Source organism: Bactrocera latifrons, unplaced genomic scaffold (assembly GCF_001853355.1).
Source record: "Bactrocera latifrons isolate USDA-ARS-PBARC rearing strain unplaced genomic scaffold, ASM185335v1 scaffold_18, whole genome shotgun sequence".
NCBI classification, from domain to species: Eukaryota; Metazoa; Arthropoda; class Insecta; order Diptera; family Tephritidae; genus Bactrocera; species Bactrocera latifrons.
Genome location: NW_017535296.1, coordinates 1,864,133 through 1,874,787, shown reverse-complemented (window position 1 = coordinate 1,874,787; position 10,655 = coordinate 1,864,133).

Sequence of the window (10,655 nt, the reverse complement as noted above, 5' to 3'; positions counted from 1 at the left end):
TTTTTTTTTTTTTTTTTTTTTTTTTTTTTTTTTTTTTTTTTTTTTTTTTTTTTTTTTTTTTTTTTTTTTTTTTTTTTTTTTTTTTTTTTTGAAGAGAACGGTATCTAAAAATTATATTTTCTAACCTTACACCACTTACAGCCTCCATAATTCTATATGTGGTTCAAAATTTATATGTGACATATTCGACTATATTGATATTGAGTTTTGGTAGAAAATACTATCTAGTTTTCGGTATCTCTTCAAAGAGCAATCTAAACTTTGTCTTCTTATCACACTACCCAACTTTTCTCAATGCGACGACGAGCCGGTGTGGTATACTCATAATAGATAGAGCTAGAAGCAACCTAGCTCTTTTGTATCGGCAGTTGGACTTCGATAGACAATAGTAAATCTTCGAATGAATTCCTGGAATAAGAAAATTTCGCATGAAATCTATCAACCATTCAAAGATGACCTAAAAGCTTTTAAAGCTGCTCTTTGGTCAAAAAAATAAAAGTTGTATAAGGAGCACCTTAACAACTTAATACCAGGCCAGGCGGCTATAAATAGCTGCTTATACTCGTAGTTGCCTATAAATTTATGAACTTATCTACTACATTTCCATTCAGGCACATATACGTATTTAGTTTTCTGTTTATATAAATATATGTATGTACATATGTATAGAATACACGTTGTTTGGCTTAAGACAATAAGCTGCCTGAAAAATCTCTACTACATAGGGTCTGCTAAACCAACTGATCCCAAACTATCTGTCTATCTGTCCAACCACGTTCGCTTTTTTCCAATCATATATATTTCCTCAACATCGCTGCTGATTTCAGCGCTTTTGCTCTTTTATTGCACTGTCGGTCACCCATTTACGCATAATTAATAAACTGCCATAAGGGTAACCCTTTTGTCTGGCCTGTTGCATGAATTGGTGCGCACCGAAGTTGCAGTGCTGTTGCGCGATAATAATCTTTTGCTGCGCAGTTATGACTTGGAAATTAAAAGCACATCCTTTTACGCGTTCAAGAAACCGCAATGATTCTTTAATTTTGTGTGTGTCCTCAGCATTGACCCCTACTCCACACACGACTGCTGCGTTTTGTGCCACTGCGGCTACGATTGGTAAGACAGCCAATGCGTTCTTGCCTAGGTAGACACTCGTTCGATCAAAATGGTTCGTTCTGGTATATCAATGCTTATAAATTTTTATATACATACAAATAAGTGGATGTAAAATACATATGTATATATGTGTATGCATTTATAAATTTGCCCGCATATCAAAATTGCCCGAACAGACACTTAAATGGTCTAAAGTATAAAGCGAATCAGTCAACAAGAGATTGAACAAAAATTATATCTGTATAAAATATTTAAAAAAAAATTATATATGTATGTATATATACTTATACATATGTATGTATATGACTTTAGCTTGAAAAATGAAAATATAGGGCTATCGTTTCGCTCAGCCATTGTCTTGAAATTAATTCAGTTGCGCTCGTAAAGCAATCAAGTGAAATTAAAACAATAAAAAGGTGCATAAAATGAAAGCAAGTTTTTTGTTGTATGCCTGCATCACTTGGCTTTTCGCTTTGATTCGATGTTGTCGATCAGTTCTTGTACACCGCTGACCAGCAACAAAGCTTTAAGTTTATCGCTTTAAAATGCGTGAATGGGTCAGGTTAATCAATTTATATTTGATTTGATTTAATTCAGCGGATGTGGTTTAACGTCGGAAATGAATATGTATGAGGCTTTTAAGAGGTATACATAAATCTCGTTATGAAATAAGATTAATATTATTTATAAGATTGAACAGATGAAACACAATGTTCTTACAAGAGAAAAATATAAATTTTTTTTACATAGTATATGCATTAGCTTACAATACATCAAGTCTGATTTAGGAAGATTTTTAAAATATAAATATAGCGAGGTACGTCAGCTTTGCACTTGCTCTGACTTAGAATATGTATATGTATTTTAATTCTAGAAAGAAATTTATCAATATTGAGTGCAACCTAACCTCAAATAACGGTTTTGCTTCCAAAGACTTTGTCCTTAGAATGGAGACTCACCGCATTATGAGCAATTAATTTGGCGCCAACTGGAGATTCCAAGTGTAGGTAGGTCCTCCTTCACCTTTCTTTCCTCTTTCCTTCCATGTGGAGGTCTTATTCTTCATCTGCTTCCCCCGGCGAGTATTGTGTCGAATACTCTCAGACCTGAAGTTTTTTTATTCCTTCGAACTTCATGACCTAGCCAGCGTATAACTCATACAGCTCATCGTTTCATCGACTGCGGTATTCGCGGCGCGGTGCCCATGATATTGATTTTATCGGCGTACTTCAGCAGTTCTACACTCTTGCCGCACTCAGTCGTATGTAAATCGATTATATAGTACCCTTAATATGTAAATAAAAAAGTTTTTCATAATAGAATTTGATTCTGATCGGTCAGTTTGTATGGCAGCTATATCCAATAGTGGTCCAATAGCGGCGGTTCCAACAAATGAGCAGCTTTCTGGGAACAAAATAGCGTGTGTGCAGTTTCGGATCGGTGTTTCAAAAATTGAGGAAATAGTTCGCGTATCCTCGTATACAGATAGACGGATCGATACGACTAAATCGACAGAGTTTGTCACGCTAATCATTTATACAAACTTCATGTTAAGAGCATAGTGGGAATAACCTTAATATACTCCTTTATAGTATAAAAGTAGTTCGGGATGAATCAGTTCTAAACTTTAGCTTCTGCTGACCTCTTAGCCAACATAACCTCTCACTAAGCAGAAAACTGACTTTTATTTTCACCTATTCAAAGAGACATTTTACTTTTGCTGCCAAAACACCCAGAGATTACCGAATATTCGTCTAGCATCCATTAAATTAAGCAGCCACCATCTGAGAAAGGTTCGTCCCTCGAATAGCGAAAGATGTCAATCCTCGAATAGCGAAAGATGTCAATTGCAAACAGACTTAAACAACCTAGTTTCTTGGTGTGTTAGAAATGACATGCCATTGAACCTTAAAAAATGTAAAACGAKGTGCTTTTCACGTAGATCTGTAGACCCTACTTCATACGTAATACAAAACTTTAGGTTGGAGCAAGTATGTAGTTTTGTTGACTTGGGAGTAACTATGGACCCCAAACTCAATTTTAATTTTCACACATCTTCCATGGGTTTTAAAGCTAAAGGTGCTCTTGGTTTTGTTAAACGTTGGTGAATTTAGAGATCCGCTTACCACAAAAATTCTTTTTACATCTTTGGTGAGGCCTATATTAGAGTATGCTTCCGTGCTATGGGACCCTTGTTATCAAGTTCATTCTGAGAAACTAGAGTCCATTTAAAAACTATTTTTACTTTTTGCCTTAAATCATTTGCATTAGGATTCCAATTTGAATATTCCCCTTACACTAACCGTTTAAAGCTTATAGATCTCCCTACACTCGCTAGTCATAGGGAAATGCTTGGTATAATATTTCTTGTAAAACTCATCAATGGGTCAGTCTGTAGCCCATCTTTCTTGTCTGATATTAATTKTAACATTCCCGCTCGCTCTACCAGGCAGTTTGACATTTACTTTTAACATTTTCTAGAACAAATTTCGAGTTAACCGAACCATTCCGCCGTATATGTCACGATTTCAAATCTCATTCCAGCACATTTGATCTAACAGATTCACTCTTTACCATTAACAAAATTATTTTATCTACTCTTAACAAATAACATTTAAAAATTATAAACTTTAATCAAATTCTTAGTTTTGGCTGTTGAAATTTTTGTTTCTGTAGCTGAGCAGCTAAGATCGCAACGCTTAAAACTCTCTTGCCTTTTATGACTCGGCTAATGGCGCTCGTTCGCGGATTGCGTCCCTCGCGTCGGTTGGGCGGGAGGAGGGTAATCGTTGGGTATTATTATTATAGAACACTTCTTATGCGTTCCTAAATAGTATCCTATCAAACTCAATACTGCTAAAGAAATACACTTTGTTCTTCTTAAGTAAATTTCAGTAGTTGGGTAGAGGGATTCTTTATATATATGTAACTAAAATTCTGAGTCCATTTTGGAGACGATGTAAAGTGCTATACGGAGAAAGCTTCAATATAGATTTATACTAACTTAATTTCGCGATTGAGACTCTTATGGTTTTCATTTTCTAACAAACTCGTCATGGCTCTTGGAAGGGCCAACTCCTGATAGGCAGAGAGCACTTCATATCCTGCTGCAAACGTCTTACGAACCTACAACACACTTTGTTGACTAAACTACGCATCCAACAAAAGAATTAACATACTTACATATGTATATACATTGAAAATGAAATTGAGCGAAATGCTATGAATAAATGAAGGAACCTAATCAAAGGTCAGCAATAGAAACTGTACCCTTCTCAACTTTACTTGCAACTATGTATATACTATAAAACTGACTATGGCAAAAACGAAAAAAGGCGAAAAACAAAAAAAATCTTTAGTCAATTTTCACTTAAGTGGCGACCAACTGACGGCGAGTCCCTATCTAGCCAATATTTGTATGTACGCAGGAGTGCAAACAAACCACGCCGAGCAAATGAGGGTTACAAAAATGCAAAGCATAGATTTTGGGATACAAGCAAATAACAATTTTAAAATAAGTAAATACACTCACACATACAAATAACCACATGAATTTACAAAAAGGATGGACGAACCAACGGACACTGGAGTATGGCAGCCATCTGCAGGGCAAACACATAGACACACCAATACGCATACGCACAACTGGCTTTTCAATAGCATTAGAAAAATGAGTACCTGCTATGCTTTTATTTCCAAGAAAATTAAAACTTTTTACCATTTGAAAAATGGTTGCATGCAGCAAAAGGGATCGTACGCACTGCGCATGCGTATACACACACTTGAAAACATATGCAAGTCATGCTTCGTTTTGTTTAGTGTGTAGATAGAGATGTGTGCTACATATAAGGAAACCGCGCAAGGGGACACTGCTGAGTCAAAAGTGGCAGAGTTAGCAGGTAGTTTGCGCAGGCGCGCTGAAAGAAGATTGGAAAATCATTTGCTTGTTTTATTTTAAAATTTTAACTGGTGTGATATAAAGATTGCTATTAACATTTCTACATAGGCATACATATATGTATATGTATATTGTATAGCTCTGCGGGCCGCAATTGCTCTTGTTTGCGCATTTTTATAGTCCGCAGTTTAATTTATTGCCCTTCTATAGGGGTTTCTTACTTTTATTTGCCACAAAAGGCTACAATATTATATTGTCATACATGCATATGTATGTATGTACATATGCATATATTCAACAGGAAGAGCAAAAATAATTATTTTTCTACATAAAAAGATTTCACATTGTTCTAAATTAATTAAAAAGGTATCGTCTGCAGAGACGATTGCGACTGTATTTGTTGAGGACATGACTACAGCTTGTTGTTTCGCAGGTTCAAATTATATAATCAAAAATAAATCGTTCAACCGGCGTCACCCGTGTTCATATTAAACCTTCGATTTCTTGGCCTTATTTTAAGAGCTTGTCCCAAATATCTTTCACGAGTTTCCACTAACAGAAATATTTATGATATATCATGGAGTTATACTTCTACTTCAAGCTCTTGACATAAAATAAGTGGTTAAGAAGAAACATTTTTGGAAAGAAATATATACATATATTATTTTTCCGAGTGAGATTTCACAATAATGGGGAAAGAATCCTATGCAAAAAATCGATAAAACTAGTCGAAATAAATGACCATGAAAAGGCTACAGCCTCTAAAATGTGGTCTAAAACAACTGATTTTGTTATCAGAGGAGAACCATCTCTTCATGGTTATGGTCCATTTATGACCTAATATGGACTGATTTAGTTTACCTTTTACAGGCTTCTTTTTAGATTACTTCTAGAACTCTAGATCGTTGTACTATACTATATGTCAACTTTTTTTGCAGTGTAACATAGAGAGTTGGTAGAACGAATCAGAATTTTTATGTCGGCAAAAATGTCACTGTCACGGTGACTTGGCTTGAATCGATTACTTTCTGATATGGCAAATCCTAAGCCACACTGGGGTATATACATATGTATGTATTTAGCATAAGCCTAAAAACATCAGTGCTCGGTTATAGTTTCAAGAGTGTTCGCGGCTAATACAGCTGATCCTTAAAATATCCATAAAATTTGCAGTTATTGTATATGTACATATATAATTTTACATCTTCGATTGTTTTCTTTGTCTTATAAATTCTTTTTGTTTTTACCACGTTTTGTACTGATCCTTTCAATTACTGATCCTATTGTCGTTTGGCAACAATTGCGCAGTTGGCCAACCGGAAGTTGCAAATCTGTGAATAAACAAGAATTTTTTGACTTAAGGTAGTATTTGCCAAAAGATTCGGAACAGTTTAGGGGTAATGAATTTGCTTTGAAAAGATTCTTAAACAAAACAATAAAGATAATAATGCAAATGAATTGTAAGTGAAAAATGTATGTATGTACATCAATATCATTGTAAGGTCTAAAGTGTGATTAACTTGAAATTTAAAATGAATGTTGTATTTTAAGGTCTAGCGAAATGGAATCCACTATTTCGCATTAAATTTACGGTTTTATTTAGCATATCATATGTAAGTCAAATATGTGCCGTTTTGTACGATAACTTGTTGTCATTTACAAGTTTATAATTTCATAAAGCCGATTTTTACAAGCTTTGCTTGAGAGTAATTTATTGCAGTAAAATAATTCGCATTAGGCAGAAACAGATGATATCCACTTGGCACCAGGTTCAATAAGGGAGATTCATAAGATCCTTTCAACCAAGGTCATGGAGTTTCTAGCGAGTATCAACTGAAGTAGGACAATGGTCCTGATGGTCGTGTGACTTATGAGTACATTCGGGTCGTTGAGAATAACCCAGACTACAGCTTCTGTCTGATAAGTCGGGTTGATTTTCTGGAGCACTGATCGAAGACTGGTTGTATGTTATTGCAGAATATCCGATGTACTCGGAATGTTGGCTACTTGTGTGAATGCTCACCAGTCCAGAGCAGTATGGAAGCTGAACTGGTAGTAGTTTCTGCTACGAGATTCGAGTGGAGACTTAATTCTGGTACCACGGGGAGCTTGAACCTGATCATGCTGACTGGCCCCTCGAAATCGTAGTGGTTGTGATTAAATCCCAAATGGGAAAGAACTGACACTTTGTCAGTTATATGTGGCGTTGTGTTGCAACAGAGTGCCGGATCCAAAGTCTAGCAGATGATGGGTCTCGTATGTCCAGTACATACTGCCTATTTGTACTGAAAATGCCTGGCATTTTCAACGCATTGATTTTATCCGCTGTACTCTTGAGCACGGTGGGGTAGAGCTGTCGCCAGCAGGTACCCACGTTAAACACACCGTAAGTTGTTTCCTTCAGATGGTCTGATTTTTGACAGTGCGATAAAAAGTTTGGCCCTGGAAAAACAGCTCATAGTAGCTGATTCCCACCAATCCCATAAACCATATAGAAGATCTCTCCAGACAGCCAATCCTAGCTTGGACACTGTAAGCGCTGTCTCATCGCAACTCAATCACGTCTCGTAACCACATCCTCCAGAGATTAATCCAATATTTATGATTGCGATTCAACAGCGACTCGCGGAACGAAATTCTGTTTATGGAGTTTTTTGCGTTCGCTCGAGTGGCACCCTTACATCTAGTTTTCTTTCAATCCAGCTTTTTAAACGTTTCCAAAGTTCCAGTTTTAGTGCAAGCTATTGGATAATGAAAACAGTGGGCAGTAATTAGGGTTGGATCCGGCGATTTCAATTAGTTTATCGATGTTTTAGGCAATTGGCCTTCCATGGCGTGTTTAATCAATATAACCTTAACTAAAATTTTGCCACTGCTAACCTTAGTTAGGATGATTTCCATAATCAAACAAATAAAAAAGCGGGGCGAAAGGATCAGTGGTTGAGAAGATCCAGTTTGCTACTCAATACTGAATGGGAAGCTGAGAAATAAAGTGACCTCTTGACGAACTTTACACCACCTCTTCGTCGATTTCAAAGTTGCTATTGACAGCACGAAAAGTAGCTGCCTTTATGCCGCTACATCAGAGGTTTCAGATAAGACGACTCACTATCCAGCGACTTTTTCAATCTACAAGAAAATCATGATCATTTTAGCATATGATCTCGAAACGTAAGGCGGGACTAATGCTGTATGTATATATAAATACACTTGCGTTTGCTCGAATGACGATCTAAATGAATCCTATAACTATGTCAAGTCAGTTTAAAGAAATTTCGGACGAAATCTAAGACAAGTTGTCCGAAAGACTGCAGACTTTACAATTATAAGGGTTCGTTTTAATATTTGGAATATATACCAAGTTACGAAACACTCTTGCTATCTTAGAAAAATCCGGTTGAGGATTACATAGTAGCTGAATTATAACCTAACAGCGTATCAATGTAGTATATACATATAAACAATTATGTATTTTATGCGCTTTCTGACATTTTCGAACAAAAAAGTACAATTCCAATTCCAATTCGATACTTAAATACCGTTAATCATAGTGAAGCATTAATTTGAAATTCTAACGGACAAGTCACGTCATACTGAGATAATTGCTATTGAATTAGTAAATAAAATAGACAGCGCGACGAACGAACGAAAACGGGCATCAAAACAAAACTGACAATAGAAAAAATATATTCACAAAAAACCTGCTGCCAATACAAAACAACAAAAAGAAATAAACAAACTGAAAACCGGAAAATTGACAAAACTAACTGACTTTGTTGTTGCAAAGAATAACGAAATCAAAATAGAAACGTGCCACTACTGACCAGGCGTGCATGAAGCGCTTGAGAACAGTGCGCGAAAAGTCTAAAGTTTAAATACATAAAGTTGTAAGAAGCTATACTATGTCTACTAAAGGTAAGCTGCGAGTGCATACAATAAATGCAAGTTTATATGCATACCTATATAAATATATACATATGTCTGAGTTTGTATGTATTTGAATGCATACAATTTGTCCATAATTTCGATAGCCACACTTAAGTGATGATCATACTGCCATTAGCAGCACTCACCAGCAGACAGGAGCGCCCTATCGCCGGTAAGCATACAGCACACACACACACACTTACATGTACATCTGCGTACTATATACACACGCTTGCATTTATCGTGATCGTGTGTATTCTACGCTTAATACCGTTTGCATTGCAACAGCAACAGCCAAAGCAATTTAGAACTAGTTTTCAAAAAGTAACGTCTACAGATAGTGTGACTTGTCCGCAATGCTCGAAGAATATATATAGTACATATACATACATGTGCAGTAAACGAAGAAGCACAAGTGATAGAGACAAAAAACAAAAATAAATAAATAAAAGTCTAACAATAAAAAGCGAGGAAAAAGTGTGGAGAACAAGAAAACGTTGGACACCTGCACAATTTTGAATCACTGCTTAACAAACTAGCAATGACAGTTACAACAACCACGAAACAAACAAAAACAACAGCAATTACAACGATACAAACTTTATTATTACAACAACGACAGTAGTGTCTGCAAGAAGAAGAAAAACAACAATAAGAATGAAGTTATCGTAAATTGAGTGCCAGCAATTAAGTATACAAACACATAAATATACATATATGAGTATATACATTTGTAACAGAGTGGACAGATGCGAATATGTACTCACATAGGTCTTAAGTCTAATGCAAGCTAACAATACTCGTGCATAAGTATATATACATACGACCGTTGTTTTCTTCAACGAAAGAACTTTAAAGCTAACACTATTTTTTAAACTGCTACTACTTTGCTTTTTAGTGGATTACAGAAAGGACTTTTGTAATATAGCACCCTTCAAAATTATCTCAAGCAAGTTTTGGGATTAAATTCAAATTTCTTGAGCGTATTTTTATTAAGAAACCTATACTACAGATTTTATATAAAAAAAATGACCAAATTGGATACATTAACAATCAGAGTCATTCATTTTATTCAATATATATTTATAACGGGTGAGTTAAGTACACATAGTACATAACGATGCGGCTCCTTTCAGGAGCATTTCCGCATTTAGAACATAAAGAACTTTAAGAGCTGGATTCGTATGGTTTGTGGGCCAGTGCAATCATCACCCCATACTTCTTCAAAAATAATGTTATCGCGGCATGATAACGGATTATTTGATGCCTGAAATCTCGTGATCTCGGCGACATTTGCTTTCAACAAGCCGGCTCAACTTCCCATACACCGCATTTGTTGAGAGAACACTTGGGTGAGCACATAATTTCACGTTTCGAGCCGCTCGACAGGCCACCAAGATCGTGTGATATCACACCGTAAGGAATCTTGAAAAGGATTATCCTTTATCTATAAATAAATTTGTAGACATTTTAGTGATAAGTAATTTGCTTTGCTTGCATAAGGGAGAAACAAGTGATTTTTGCATTCGAAACGTCTGATGAGTTGCTTTTCCTAAGCAACACCTTTCACTGCGGTTGAGAATTGACTATCATATCATCCGATTTTGAGGGACACTACCCTTCATATATCATTAATATGTATGTAAGTTTTGCCACTAAAAGACCAGACATACCTCATACAAATAATTATATGTGTATATTTTTTTTTTTTTTT